The 15,450-nt window shown below is 45.2% G+C and overlaps 1 protein-coding gene across 4 annotated transcripts in view; it reads left to right on the plus strand.

Annotated features, from left to right (window-relative positions):
- The window catches only part of TMPRSS9 (transmembrane serine protease 9), a 210,483-nt gene that overhangs the window by 42,974 nt on the left and 152,059 nt on the right, over positions 1-15,450 (plus strand). The window lies entirely within an intron of this gene.

Consider the following 15,450-nt stretch of genomic DNA (forward strand, 5'->3'; position numbering starts at 1 on the left):
GAGAGGGTCAGAGAATGCAGATATGCTACAGGAGATGGTCAGAGACTTCAGACATGATAAAAGAGATGGTCAGAGACTGCAGACATGATACAAGAGAGGGTCAGAGTCTGCAGACCAACTACAGAAGATGGTCAGAGACTGCAGACATGATACAGGAGAGGGTCAGAGACTGCAGACATGCTACAAGAGAGGGTCAGAGAATGCAGACATACTACAAGAGAGGGTCAGAGAATGCAGACATGCTACAGGAGATGGTCAGAGACTTCAGACATGATAAAAGAGATGGTCAGAGACTGCAGGCATGATACAAGAGAGGGTCAGAGTCTGCAGACCAACTACAGAAGATGGTCAGAGACTGCAGACATGATACAGGAGAGGGTCAGAGACTGCAGACATGATAAAAGAGAGGGCCAGAGACTGCAGACCTACTACAGGAGATGGTCAGAGAATGGACACAAGAGAGGGTCAGAGACTGCAGAATTACTACAGGAGATGGTTAGAGACTGCAGACATAATACAAGAGAGGGTCAGAGAATGCAGACATACTACAAGAGAGGGTTAGAGAATGCAGAGATACTACGGGAGACAGTCAGCAGGTGAGTATGACATATTTTTTATTTTAAAGAAAAAATAATATTACCTTTTAGTATGACTTTAACAAATCAGACTATAATAATACAAAGTGAATGTTTAAACAGAATTTATCTGATGCACCAGTGGCAGTGACGTACAAAACTATAAATCATACAAAAAAGGTATCAATTATGTATTTGTAAATCCATCAATAAGACATAAATCATAATTGATGAAATAATAATAATAAAAGATATATTAAATAGATTATAGATATTAAAGATATTGCACTTACAAATCTGTCCTGAATCAGTACACCAATATATATTCCACAAAGCTACAAATGTCCCCATAATGTCCCCAAACGTATCCCATTTCATTAATTATGGTTTATGTCTTATTGATCGATTCACAAATACTTCATTGATACCTTTTTTGTATTATTTATGTTTTGCTCATCACTGCCATACATGCATGGTCACTTTATTGTTTAGGTCCATATGTTTATTACGGTCATAATTTTCACATAATAACTGGTGCTTCAGATATTGTCTGTAAACAGTAGTGCAGTTACTTAGTACCTAGCAAGTACCCGATGACAGTCTGTGAGAGTGTGAGGAGAACTGAGGACAAGCGCGACCAGTATTCCTGGGTTTTTGGGATGCTCCCTCGGGTCTCCCGCAGCAGCCTACAACACGGCGAAGCTGGGCGGTTAGGGATGAAATCAACGGCTAGACTGGAGGGCGTGGCTAACGCCCATGACTCCTTTTTCAAAGAGCTTCTCTTGCTGCGAGGAGAGACGGTGCGGCGTGCCGGATGATATGATCCGCCAATCAAATTAGCCGGTCATAGATACATGCTACAATTATATTCAGCCAGGGCCGGTACAAGGGGTGGGCAGGAAGGGTGGATGCCCTGGGCGCAGCGGTTTACTGTATGGATGGGGGCACCAGTTATCTCATTCTATTACACAGCATTTTGACAAGCGGATGACTGCTGGGGATAGCATCCCCTAAGCTCGCACATAATCAGGGGAGGGGGGCCGTAGTTTGGCTTCGTTGCCCTGGGCGGTGGATGACCTTGTCCCGACCCTGTATTCAGCACCCTTAGTGTGATTCCATCCCGAAAGGCAGTTCTGCATACATAAAAAATTAAACCTGGCATTTCTTGTTTCCCTACAAATTAACATTTTCTTCCCTATACCATTAGATGTTGTGGTGTTCATGGAAAGAATGTGAGCAAAAAACAAAAAACAAGTTTTTTGGGATGTTAGATTTCTTATATAACTCTTTTCTTTCATCTGGCCAGAAAATCCATGACTTGTACATTCTCAACCAATTATTCTTCTTGCCACGGAAACAAATTTGCACATTGAGGACATGTAGATCTCAGCAAGTATAAAAACAGAATAAAGATAAAGAGTTGTAAATTGAACTGTGAATTGTTGGAATTTAATCTACTTCAATTCAACCAATATACAGAGAATAAAAGTGTTTGAGTAATAAGTACACAACATTGAGGCCTGGTTAACATTATTAGTGCAATGAGTTTTGAATGCAATTTGAAGTGGGATTATGTAGTGCGAGCGGTTAGAGATTTTTGTGCAAATGCTTTGCGATTGTCATGCTATTTTACTGGACATTTTTATTTTTGGCTTGGGACTACTATTAGTACTATTGCTGTAGCACCCTCCTAGGTAGGTGCTAGTGAGAGAGTATCGTTTTTGGCTCTGTCTATTTACTAGAGGGGCTTCAGGCAAATCTAATTTGCTCTTTGCTTACCAGAGAGCAGGATCTGTTGGTGAGGTCTACTCATTATGCTCAGTATGGGATTCATTGTGTCTAGAAAGTGTTTCACACTGGTCCAATAGGGAGGCATGTTGGACAGTGGGAGAAAACCTGACGAATGGATGCATAGGCTATGATACAGTCCTGGTGATTGGCAGAGGCGTGTCGCCTCAGTGCATTCTGGGATACTGTATAAAAGCCAGGAGCAAATGTGCTGAGGGGTCTTTGGCTGAAAGGCAGAGTCCTGGAGGGAAGGGGGCGGCTGCCTCCTCCTCTGTATCAGTGGCACATGATCGCAGGAGGTCGTCCTGAGGGCCAGAGAAACGGAGCTGAACCCAGAGATCCAGGAGAGCTGACTGGAGGGGAGACATTGGAGACCCTGGAAAAACAGTATCATGAGTACAGGGGCTCGTGTCAAGGGGCCTGACCTAAGGGGGGGCACCCCAGGAGTAGAATGAACAGTGGTAGGGTTTCGGCAGTCAAGAGAGAGGATACAAAGGAGAGTGCCCTGAAGATAACACATAATTAGGCAAGCCGTCTTAAGAAAGAGACTCAAAACTAAATTCACCTAAGTGGCAGGGTAAATCAACATCCTGGCTGTATCTAAAGATAGAGGTCCTCCAACATTGTGAATAGTTAATTTGGAGTATCCCACTATTCTCTTCTCCCATTCCAAATTTATAATAACACACAAAAACAACCCCATACCCCTGGACTGGTTACTGGAGCGAGTCAAGGAGGAGTAGAGAGACTGTGCATATCAAGGTTGCTAATGGTAACTCAGGGGGATCCGAAAATGTGAAATATGGCAGTCCTCAAGGGGGCAGTGCTACATTTGGGGGCTCATCCGGGATGCACCCCTGGGTTACAGCAACGGTTTCTAATGGCAACGGCTGAGCAGTCCAGCCAAGTAATGCTATGCTTTCCCAAGTAAAGTGCTGGAGTGTCAGTGAAGAAAGTAATGTCTGCTCCACAGTGATCAGCGAGAGTGTGCTGATAAGTTACGTTTGCAACGGTGGTTGCCAAGGGCAACGGACAGACATTTACCTAAGAAACAGTATGTTTTCACAAGCAAAATGTTGGAGAGTTGATGGAGAAGAAATGCACTGTATTGTACAAAAGGACTGTGTCTTCTTTACAGTAATCGGTGCAAGTATAGATGAGGAGAGCGGTGACCCGGGATGGGAAATTGGTGTGTAGGGGGTCATTTCTGTACATGTACTGTGAAGGAAAGTGTTGACCGTGCAGGTAATGACAGCGGGACAATTTTCATAGGAGGTCAGTTGACTTGGGAAGAAAGAAGTGCAGCTGAGGCCCAGGTACAGATGGAAAGGGCAGATGTGTACACGGTGAACACAATCTGCAATGCAATGACATTCGTGCTGGTTAAGCAGAGTTGTAGTGGCAGCGAAGAGGTTACTGCACCATGCGGGAATGCGCGGGCTGAAGAGATCTGCCTAACAGGAGGAGCCATCGCCAGAGAGTCAGCTAGTCTGAAGTCGTGGACGGAGTCGCCGCCCATGGACTGCCAGTCAGAGTGGAGGAAGAGAGCTGAGACATGACTTCCGCCATCGGGTGTGGCTGAGGGCCAAACACATGTGTGGAGGAGCAAGATGGTGGATGCCAGAGTGAGCCGGATTGCAGGGTCTATCCCATGTTTTGGCGGAGTGTCGGGAGAGTTAGCGGAGCCATTAAAGTCAGTCCTGTGGGACACAGAATTTAGATTGGTGCCCATCAGAAGACTGACGCTGTGCAGTGGAGGGGACAAGGAGCATCTCAGGCTGGTATGTAGCCGATGCTTGAACGTGTCCATGCGGCCGCTGGCCTGGAGTCAGCGTGGGCACTGTGGTGACTTGCTTGTGCAGGCGGTGCGGAGTGATTGTCATCCCAGGAAGCGGAGTGTGAGCTGGGAGACAGGATTCACCCAAGAGTTGCTGGTGCCTATGAGGATCCCTGTGGGCAGAGGAAGAGGGGTGCTGAGAGCACTGCTGGAGCTCGGGCCAGTGGTGCAGACTTACACTGCCATATGCCAGGCCAGGGAAACTCACATTTCGCAGGTGAAATGTACCCAGATGGTGCGGGCCGAGTCGCGGCCAGAAGAAGGGCCAGCATTACCTCTACAGGCAGAACCCCGTAACTCTACGAAAGGCAGAGGGGGATCACTGGGCTCCTGGGAGGAAGACCTCTAGTGTGTCCAGTGAGGAGGAGGCTGGAGCCATTGATTAAGGGTCACCCCGTTTCCAGCATCAATTTGGATCCTTGGAAGAGGGAATTGATGTGTGGAGGTCTGAAGAGGAGACAGAATGGGACTGGGGAACAGAGAAGAGGAGTAGCTCTGCAAGTCCCAGTTCACTTGATGAGGAGACAAGGGAGGCTGTGGTGTGCATGCTGTGTGTCAAAAACCTGGGGTTCTTTGAGGTCTATGCTACAAGGGTCCCAGATTTGTCCCCACCCCACGCCTACACCCAGGCTCAGGATCAGAATGAGGCCTATGCTAAACTCATCAAGAGGGAGGAGACCCTATATACCCAACCTGGGAGAGGAAATAGACAGACCCTTCCCAGGTTCTCAAGGTGGCAACGGCTTATACAGAGAAAGGTGGCCCTGGGGTATGGGTACAACTACCCCTACGCTCCTTGGGAGGTCATGGAGGAAGTTAAGGCCAAGAGAGAAGAGTGGTGTAATGAGGCGGTTTGGGAGTTTCTGTACATCCCCAAGCCGTATCGAAACCAGGAGAGGCCTGAGTTGTTGGACACCTTTCGCTCTGTGAAGGCAAATTGGAATTTGGGGCGGGCCATCCACATAGACCGTGTGGAAGTTCGCAGCCCAAACGGAACAGGTCAGGCTTGGTCTGTTGGCATTCAGGACTCTGAGGGAAGACTGTCCGGTTCCTTTATCCTGATCACTAGTGTTGAGGATGTAGAGTTCCACCTCTGTAGAGAAATTGTTATGTTACACGGCTGGCTAGCCTGAAAGTTGTTAAAAAGGGGCTGGAAAGCCCGAAGAAAATACAAGTTGTTGTTGTTGTTGGGGCTAAAAGTCCTATTTCCACATTCCCCTAGCCCTTCTATCCTTGCAAGAACGATTAGGAATCAGCAGAACAACTACCACTGTGTAGTATCATCATAAGAGGGCCGACCCTCTAACCCACAAGAACTTCCTGTTCAGAGAACGTTAGTGGACACTTAGTTCTTTCCTTGGTTGCTACAAGAAGTCATCTTTACTGGATGGTCCATTAAGATCCTTTGGGCTAACGGGCCAGGATCACTAGTTGCTACCAAAAAGACAGTTTCCAAAGAAAGAGGACCCCTTTACAAAGATACTTTGCTCAAAGGACACTTTGTAAAGATCCTGTTAGGCCAGTGGGCCGGTGGAAAGGATGTTGTGTGAGCTGCTACCTTGGGAGAGGAGGTAGTGACCCATTGTCTGTTCAGAGAAGAGGAGGCCAGAGTGAAGGACCCCTTGAAGAGATTTGCAAAAAAACTCACAATTCGGACAAGTTTGCTCAGGCTCCAGCAAAATAGCTTGTCACAGAAGAAGATATGTTGCCTCTGTGCTACAGAAGGAGAGGACACTGTGAACACCAGTCAGGTGGACTCCGCATTTCTTAATTCTGAACTTGTGGGTCTGACTATAATAGGAGAGAGTCAGTGCCCTAGTGTCGGAGAGGGACTGTGCCTATTATTCAGTCAACACAATGGTTCAAAGTAGGAACTGATATGGAAGTGTTAGATAGTCAGCTTGGCAGGGTTTGTTTGTTATCTTTTTCAGGAATAACAATGGAACGTGGAGTCAAGCGTGCTCTTAAGGGGCCTGGACTGATGAAGATCTCTACAAGAATGTTGCAGTTAGAGATAAATGTGGTGAGAAGGTCGCCACTGAGGAGAGGGCAATCTCACTGTGAGTAAGTAGCAATGTATTAACTTGTGCTTAACTTGATTCCCTTTGCAGACTTGCTTAGGATTTACGGGTCCGGCTAGGCCCTCCACTAATTAAATGCAGATTTCTATGCAATGTAAATGTTGTACTTAGTTAGCTAGACAGGGTAATGCCTTTTTGCTTGTTAAGCAGATTTTGTTTGGCAGGGAGTGCATTGAATTAAATGCACCTGCTACAGCATGTGTACAGAAATGTGTGAATATTTGTACAGCAGATATACATATTTTTTCACGTCATTTATTGTGTCTATCAGCCACATATGGGGTATGCCCTATGTACATTTGTTACTTCCCTTTTTCCAAGTTTGTGGGATTTTTGTGTAAAAATAATTTTTGTAGGAGCAACCGCCTAGAGACAGTGAGGACATGGCTCGTTTGGGGGGAGGGTAGAGTGTAGCACCCTCCTAGGTGTAGGTGCTAGTGAGAGAGTATAGTTTTTGGCTCTGTCTACTTACTAGAAGGGCTGCAGGCAAATCTATATTGCTCTTTGCTTATCAGAGAGCAGGATCTGTTAGTGAGGTCTGCTCATTGTGCTCAGTATGCGATTCATTGTGTCTAGAGAGTGTTTCACACTGGTCCAATAGGGAGCCATGTTGGACAGTGGGAGGAAACCTGACGAATGGATGCATAGGCTTTGATACAGTCCTGGTGATTGGCAGAGGCGAGTGCATTCTGGGATACTGTATAAAAGCCAGGAGCACATGTGCTGCGGGGGTCTTTGGCTGGTGAGCAGAGTCCCAGAGGGAAGGGGGGCGGCTGCCTCCTCTATAGCAGTGGCACGTGGTCGCAGGAGGTCATCCTGAGGGCCAGAGGGACAGAGCTGAACCCAGAGGACCAGGAGAGCTGACTGGAGGGGAGACACTGGAGACTCTGGAAAAACAGTATCATGAGTACAGGGGTTCGTGTCAAGGGGCCTGACCTGAGGAGGCCCACCCCAGGAGTAGAATAGTCAGTGGATGGGTGTCAGCAGTCAAGAGAGAGGATACTGAGGAGAGTATCCTGAAGATAACACAGATCATCAAGTCGTCTTAAGAAAGAGACTCAACTAAATTCACTTCAGTGGCAGGGTGAATCAACAGCCTGGCTGTATCTAAAGATTGAGGTCCTCCAACATTGTGAATAGTTAATTCGGAGTATCCCACTATTCCCTTCTCCCATCCCTAATTTATAATAAAACACAAAAACAACCACATACACCTGGACTGGTTACTGGAGCGAGCCAAGGAGGAGTAGAGAGACTGTGCATATCAAGGTTGCTAATGGTAACTCAGGGGGACCCGAAAATGTGGCAGTCCTCAAGGGGGCAGTGCTACATTACTAAAAATGCAACACAATCACATCAAAAATGCACGTGCATGCATTTTCATTAAAGTCTAGGGCCCACAAAATCACACTGCATCGCACCGAAGTAGTACAGAACCCTTCCCCAAAGTTCCCTTTATAGCTGCATTGCATTGATGTAAATGGCCCCCATTAAAAACAGTGTTATTAGCACTGTCATTCGATTCTTTGTGACTAAAATTTCATCAGAAATCGCGCTAGTGTGAACCAGGCCTGACATCTCTTCTTGACTAAGTATGATTAATACATTACACATCACCAAACATTTTAATACTATGGATGGGTTTTTTTGTATAACACCCAAACTTTTTTGTATTTGTTTTAGATAGGATGGGAAGGGTTAAAACCACTATTATGTGTAGCGCTAACCCGGCATTGGCCACTGCATATTCAGGCCATTCCCTTTCACACAGCCAGGCAACAGAAATGTTCACGTCTCAGTTCAGGGGATTTTGTTTTGTTTATTTAGGATTAAACTTGGAAAGGGAATAGGGATGCATGGGATGCCCAGAAGTGAAGAATTTGAATAAACTTTTGAGGACTTGCTAGCTAGGAACTGATTTCAAAAGTGCTGCCCATCCGTGGGAATGAGGATGCAGCTAGAACAACATTGAAAAGAAAAGTTTCCACTAAAGATGCAGTTGCTGCACTTTGAAGGAATGCCAAAGCACCTGGCTTCTGCTGTTCCAAGCTAGATACATGGGGAAGCTTCTGGCTGCTCCGGGCTGGCTCTAAGCTGTCCCTGGTCCTAGACATGTAAAGTATTGCACCTCACTGTCTTCTCTATACAGACTTGAGGTAAGTTGAAATAGAAGTTAACCACTCTGTCCCTTTTAGTAGCTCCTGGAATCCAAGAAGCTCCTTTATGGGCACACCGCTATACAGGCTAGGTCTTGATTTCAGGATATATATAAAAAGTCACGCACAATTATGAATAAATAAGACAGATAACAAATGTCCATTAGTGAGTCCATAAAATTAAATAATGACGAGAACATAAGGGTTTCCGCTGGTCAAAGGCATCACGATTTCTGACCTTGATTCCCTGCCATTTATATTTGGCTTTCTGGTAAGCACAATACCATCAGGAACCTTAATTTGACAACTTCCTGTATCTTCTCGTCATTATTTAATTTTATGGACTCACTAATGGACATTTGTTATCTGTCTTATTTATCCACAATTTATAATATTTTTTTTTTATATATATATATTGTTTTGGGTGTGGTCACACTTGAGGTTGCTGCTTTATATTTTTTTGCACTTGCGCAGTTACTACATCCCCCTTTTTTATTTACTTGATTTCAGGATGCCTTCAGCTAAGCCTAACTGAAGCTGATAAACGGTGTGAGGCTTCCAGCTTCTCCTGCTCTCTCCTTCTCGGTCTCCCTCTCACTCTCTCTACGTAACTGGACCCCGGACTCTGCTCCCAGCCTGCCAGGCTCTTAAGTATTTATGGTCTTGTTCCCCACCTACTGAGCTTTGCCTCCTCAGGGATTGTTGGAAGCGCCATAAAAATTCAGGCTGCAGTCTCAGCTCCTCCACCCACTAGATTCTAGAACTATCCACAGAGTTCCAGAAAACAGGGTGAGGTAACAGAGCCACAGCCCTTGAAGCACTGCGCAGTCAAAAAACAAATCAACCCCTGCTCCTTTGCTTACAGAGGAGCCAAACAAAATATAAATCACCTTGGTATACTGAGAGTGCGCCCTCCCGGCAAATTTACTGGCAGGTTTTTGATCGCTGCTTGTGAATGGGACCTTTACAATCATATGGCCACCCATGGCGGTCACATGATCATCCTAAACATAAACCAGGAGGCTCCGAGGGGCGTGGCCTGGAGGCAGCGGCATGAGAGCACGCTAACACACTAAGCTCCAGGCTTCCACAGCCGGCCCGAGCAAATACTGAGAGAATCCCGGTATGTCACCGGGTAGAAGACGAGGGGCAAGTACAGCTGTCCGTACACCAGGCAAGAAAAAGGAGGAGATAATACAATACCTCCGCTCTCCACAATCCGTGACCCCGACGGCGTCCAGCGGGAGTGCAGCCGTGGGGGAGCATATGGAGGAGGAAGCTGGAGAGGCGAGCGGTCCGCTGAGCGAGACGCAGGCGGAGTCGGAGACGGCGTCTGTGGCGGGAACACGTGGCTCAGGCGCGCAGGGGAACCAGCAGACAGCAGCGAGCTCGCAGGTAGACCCGGAGATACGTGCATTGCTGAGAGCCCTCCCTACACGAATAGAGATTGAATCCCTTGTACAGAGGATTGAGGAGACTCACAAAAGGGACCTTCAAGCAGTAAAAAGGGATATACAGGCAGTGGTGGAGAGAGTTCAAACAAATGAGCAAGTAACCACCGCGCTGGAGACGCGGGTGGCAGCTCTAGAAAAGACCCGGGAGGACTCTAGGGAATCAGTCATTTCGCTTCAATTACACCTAGAGGACATAGAAGACAGGAGCCGTAGGAATAACCTACGGCTCAGGAACATTCCAGAGTCAGTGGGAGGAGAGGACCTGAGAGGAAAGGTAACAGCTTTATTTCAAAAAATCCTTGGCTTAAACCTCTCAGACTCTATAGAACTGGATAGAGTCCACCGGGCAACAGGCTACAAATCTACGGATCCAGATAGGCCAAGGGACGTGGTCTGTAGGATGCATTACTACACTCAGAAGGAAAAAATCCTAAGGCAAGCATGGGATTCCGGAACAGTAGATCTGGAGGGTACGGCTATCAAAATATTACCAGACCTGTCCAAGTCAACATTGCAGAGGAGAGCCTTATTGCGTCCAGTACTGGAAGCTGCACGCAAGGAGGGATATACATATCGATGGAAATACCCTCTAGCCGTGACTTTTCGGAAAGAGGCAAGAGCATTTACTTTGCGGCACCCTACAGAATTAACAGGCCTTTTCCCTTTTTTGGGGATACCCCCCATAAACGTCTCAAATTGGCTGATTAGCTTACCACGAATGGAAGGAAGACCGCGGAGGGGGTCTATGGAGGAGAAGATCGCCCGGTAGCGTGAGTCTTGAACTAAATATGCTTAAGTAATGGAACATTTGGTATTTTTTCTTGCCTATCAGATGGTGACTTACCTATCATGTTTTGTCTCTGGGAGGATGCCAGTCTTCCTCTTTTTTTTTTTTTTTCCCCGCCACCGATTGCTACCCCCCAAATACATGAGAGAGGGAGTATCCGCCTCAATTTTACCCTTATTTTTTTTTTTTTTTTCCCACCTCTCTTGTCTCTGAGAACACACTATATGATACCACTCCTTCTTTACCAAGATAGACCAAGGATTAATGATTCCTGCACCATACCCACACCCCATTTTCATCTGGAACTTTTTCAGAATATCCTGAGGAATATTTACACCTTTCAATGAAAAGGGGGACACTCTCCTCTTTTTCCCTTTTTTTTTTTTTTTTCTTCTCTCAGGAGGAAAAAGAACATGGAGATGTGATTGGCCCCCCCCCTCCCCCCCCCGACTCTTTTTTTTATGTACTCCCCCATATTTTTTTTTTTTTTTTTGGGGCCCAACTGGGGCTTAGACTATAGGGGACCAAGCCCTCTTTTTTATTTATACGTTTCTTTTTTTTTTTTTTCTCTTGGGAGGGTGGAGGGGAGGGGGGAGGGGAGAATACTATTCTAAAACAAATTTGGTGGTCCAGATGACAAATATGTAAGATCAAATGGGGGAGGTGGGGAGGAGGGGTGGAGTACGGGGTAAAGGGGCGGGATGGTAATGGAATGTATTGAATTGATCTGAATTGATTATACCCACTTGTCCCCTTCCCCCCTCTGGAACGAGAGTATCTTTGAAGAGGGTTAATGTGAGGTGGGTTGGAGGGGGAGGATGGAACAATTGACAGTTTTCTGTGTACAGGGTTCGGGAGGGGAGGGGTTTTGAGGGAAACGGTGGATGGTTATGAATGTATATATATGGGGAGGGGCTCGGTTGGGGATAGCCATGGGGGTGGGGGGGTGGGCGGGGGGGGGTGATATGGGTTCCCGGGTCAGTTTAGATGTAGAGGGAGACACAATCTAGTTAAAGAGAAAGAAAAGAGGAGTTTAGGAAACATGGGAAAACATAACGCCTATAAATAAAAGAGATTAATTTAGGTAAAGTGTATTCCCCCTGTATAAGATTGTATGCGAAATTCGTCTCCAGAGATACCTTTGTTGCCCCCTCCCTCCTCTCTCCCCGACCCCCCCCCCCCATCCCCCTTCTCCTCTTTCTGTCCCCTATGTGGTCTCCCCTAGTACGCACATACCTCTCCTCCCCCCCCTGGTTTGAAAGCATTGGAAAGGGAGATATAGACTAAGATATACCCAACACAATGAAAATGTGACGATGGGGGACTTAAAACAACTGGATACCCCTAGGCGACAAGATAGGATGGGTGGGAAGGCCAAGGACAAAAGTTGTAAGATAGAAGGCAGTAATTAGGATAATTTAGGATAAGGTTAAACTGATCGAAACCCCAATAGGAGTAAAGATGGGCCGACTGGTGGGAGCCTGGAGATGCCAATGAGGCTGTTCTCCACACCTAGACCCCTACAGGGCAAGCGACCAATTGCTGGTCTACGACCATTGGACGCCTAAAATAGCCCACAATTTCTAAATTTCTACCTTTTTTTTTTTTTTTGTTTTTTTGTTTTTTTTTTTTTTTTTTTTTTTCCTTTTTCTTCTCTTCCTTCTCCCCTAACAAATCCCCCTGACTAGCTCCAAGCTGCTATATTTTAGCATAATGGCTACACTTAAAATATACACGTTAAATGCCAAGGGATTAAACACGCCGGAGAAAAGACGAATTCTACTCTCTGAACTAAAAAAATCAGAAATAGATATAGCCTACGTACAGGAAACCCATTTTAAAGAAATCAAAACACCAATACTTAAAAATAGATTCTTCCCCCAAGTATACCACTCAACCAGTACGAGTAGTAGAACTAAGGGGGTATCAATAGTGATATCAGGGAAAATCCCATGGACATGCACACAGACAATGTCAGATACAGAAGGCAGGTTTCTCTTTGTTAAGGGGAATATCGGAAATGCCAAGGTTACACTAGCTTCAATATACGCCCCAAACACTCAACAGGATGTCTTCCTGGGAAAATGCTTAGAGAAGTTACAGGAATTTCAGGAGGGGCAGCTTATTCTGGGTGGTGATATGAATATGCCTTTAATACCATCAGAGGATACATCAACTGGCACATCCTCTACCCCACCCAGAACACAGAGAAGGGTTGCAAAACAATTATACAGGTCACATTTGATAGATGCATGGCGATTGCTACATACAGGAGAGAAGGACTTCACCTTTTTTTCCACACCACATGCTTTATACTCCCGGATCGATTATTTTTTGATACCACACTCACAATTACACTCGGTCAAATCAGTAACAATTGGCATTATAACATGGTCAGACCACGCTCCACTGACACTTACTTATATCCTACAAGAAACCCCCCTAGTCAGATCACAAACATGGACTTTAAATACAAGTTTGTTACAAGAAACAACAGTTATATCGGAGGTAGAGAAAGAAATAGAGCTTTATTTCCAAAATAACGAAGGGGAGGAGACAAGTCTAGGGGTAGTATGGGAGGCCCATAAGGCAGTGATCAGGGGTATATTTATAAAGCACGGTGCACGGCTCAAAAAGATACGTATAAAACAAATGAACCAACTTACACAGAAACTATATGAATTGGAAGCCCGACATAAACACGCCTCTAATACAGAACTGATGAAAGAAATCACTAACACTCGTAAACAGATAGTAGATATCCTTCAATATAAGGCTAAATTAGCCTTACAGAGAACCAGAAAAACAATATATGAGTCAGGGGACAAATGTGGGAAAATGCTAGCTAGATCTATACGGGATACAAGAACAAAAACATATATCCCTAAACTTGTCTCCTCAAAAAGCCAGAAAATCGAAAAACCAGAAGAAATTGTAGAGGAATTCAAGAAGTACTACGAATCTCTATACAATCTAGACACACAAAAACGGGAGTCAGAAGAGATGACTAGATACATTATTAGATCAGGCATGCCGGGCCTACCAGAGGAGGTGAGGAAGTCGATGTCCGCAAACATATCAATAGAAGAACTCCAGAAAGCAATTAAAAACACCAAATCAGGGAAGGCACCAGGGCCAGATGGCCTACCAATTCAATATTACAAGACACTCTTCCCTAGACTAGGTCAAAAGATGGTAGATCTATTTAACAGATCTGCTATACAACCATCCATACACGAAGACATGTTAAGAGCACATATAACAGTGCTATTAAAAGAAGGAAAGGATCCGACAGCATGCCCCAGTTATAGACCCATATCATTACTCAATACAGACTCAAAATTACTCTCCAAAATTATAGCAAGCAGACTACAGACTTACCTCCCCTCCCTGATACACCTGGACCAAGTGGGCTTTGTGCCTAATAGAGAAGCACGAGATAATACAGTAAAAGCCCTTAATCTCCTGTATGTAGCCAAAAACTCTAAGCAAGCATGTATCTTTATTGGGACAGATGCTGAAAAGGCATTTGACCGGGTCAGTTGGAAATTTATGTTCAAAGTACTACAATACGTGGGGATTGGGGAAAAAATGTTAATGTGGATAACTCAACTTTATACCAATCCAACTGCCCGAGTCAAAGCAAATGGTGTCTTATCAAAAAACTTCAAGATTTTCAATGGGACAAGACAGGGTTGTCCCTTATCCCCCTTATTATTTACTTTAACGTTAGAGCCCTTTCTATGCACCATACGGAACAACCCAGACATACAGGGAATAAATATAGCAGGCACTCAACAGAAAGTCTCGGCTTATGCAGACGACATGCTTTTTACGCTTATGAACCCACTCGTGTCCCTACCCAACCTTCTGCAGGAATTTAGACAATACGGAGCTTTATCTAATCTGAAAATTAATTTAGGAAAATCCGAAGCTATGGGAATAGGGCTAACTAATGACCTAAGGTCACAATTATGTGTAAATTTTGCTATGAGATGGACAGGAGAGGCGTTAAAATACCTGGGAACGCTCCTGCCGGCGGAGCCATCCCGGGTGTATACGCTCAACTTTCCACCTCTTATGAACAAAGTAAAGGAACAATTACGAAGGTGGCAAACGGGACTAAGTTCATGGTTCGGAAGGTGTAATATCTTGAAAATGGTCATTTTACCGAAGTTCCTGTACATGTTCCAGGCGATGCCAATTTCAATACCGTCAATTTACTTTAGACAGATACAGTCAGAATTCCAAAAGTTCATATGGAGCCAGAAAAGACCTAGGCTCCAGAGAACACTAATACATCTACCTAAAATAAATGGGGGTCTAGCAGTCCCGGACATATCAAGATACTACCAGGCGGTACATCTAGGCAGGCTTATAGATTGGTGCTGTCATACTAAAACCAAAATATGGCCTAACATAGAACAGACGCAAAGCGTTATACCTTTGAAGAGGGCCCCATGGTGCCCAGGCCTTTTAAATAAGGAGACGATGCAACACCCAACAGTAGGAACTACAATTAAGATATGCAGAAAACTCTTTCGAAATACAGCAATAACAACAAGGTACTCACCATTGTTCCCAGTTTTAGGGAACCCAGCATTTAACCCAGGATATCAGGATGCCCAATTTAATAGAATAAGAGAGAGAGGGAAATTCCAGGCATCCCATTTTATAAAAGCAGGAGCTTGGGTAACTATAAATGAACTGAAGGACTCAAGTGGGGACTTCGGACTTGATTATTGGAGGGCATTACAACTGAATCACTATCT

This window comes from Pelophylax lessonae, assembly GCF_965119305.1.
Source record: "Pelophylax lessonae genome assembly, chromosome: 1".
Taxonomy (NCBI): Eukaryota; Metazoa; Chordata; class Amphibia; order Anura; family Ranidae; genus Pelophylax; species Pelophylax lessonae.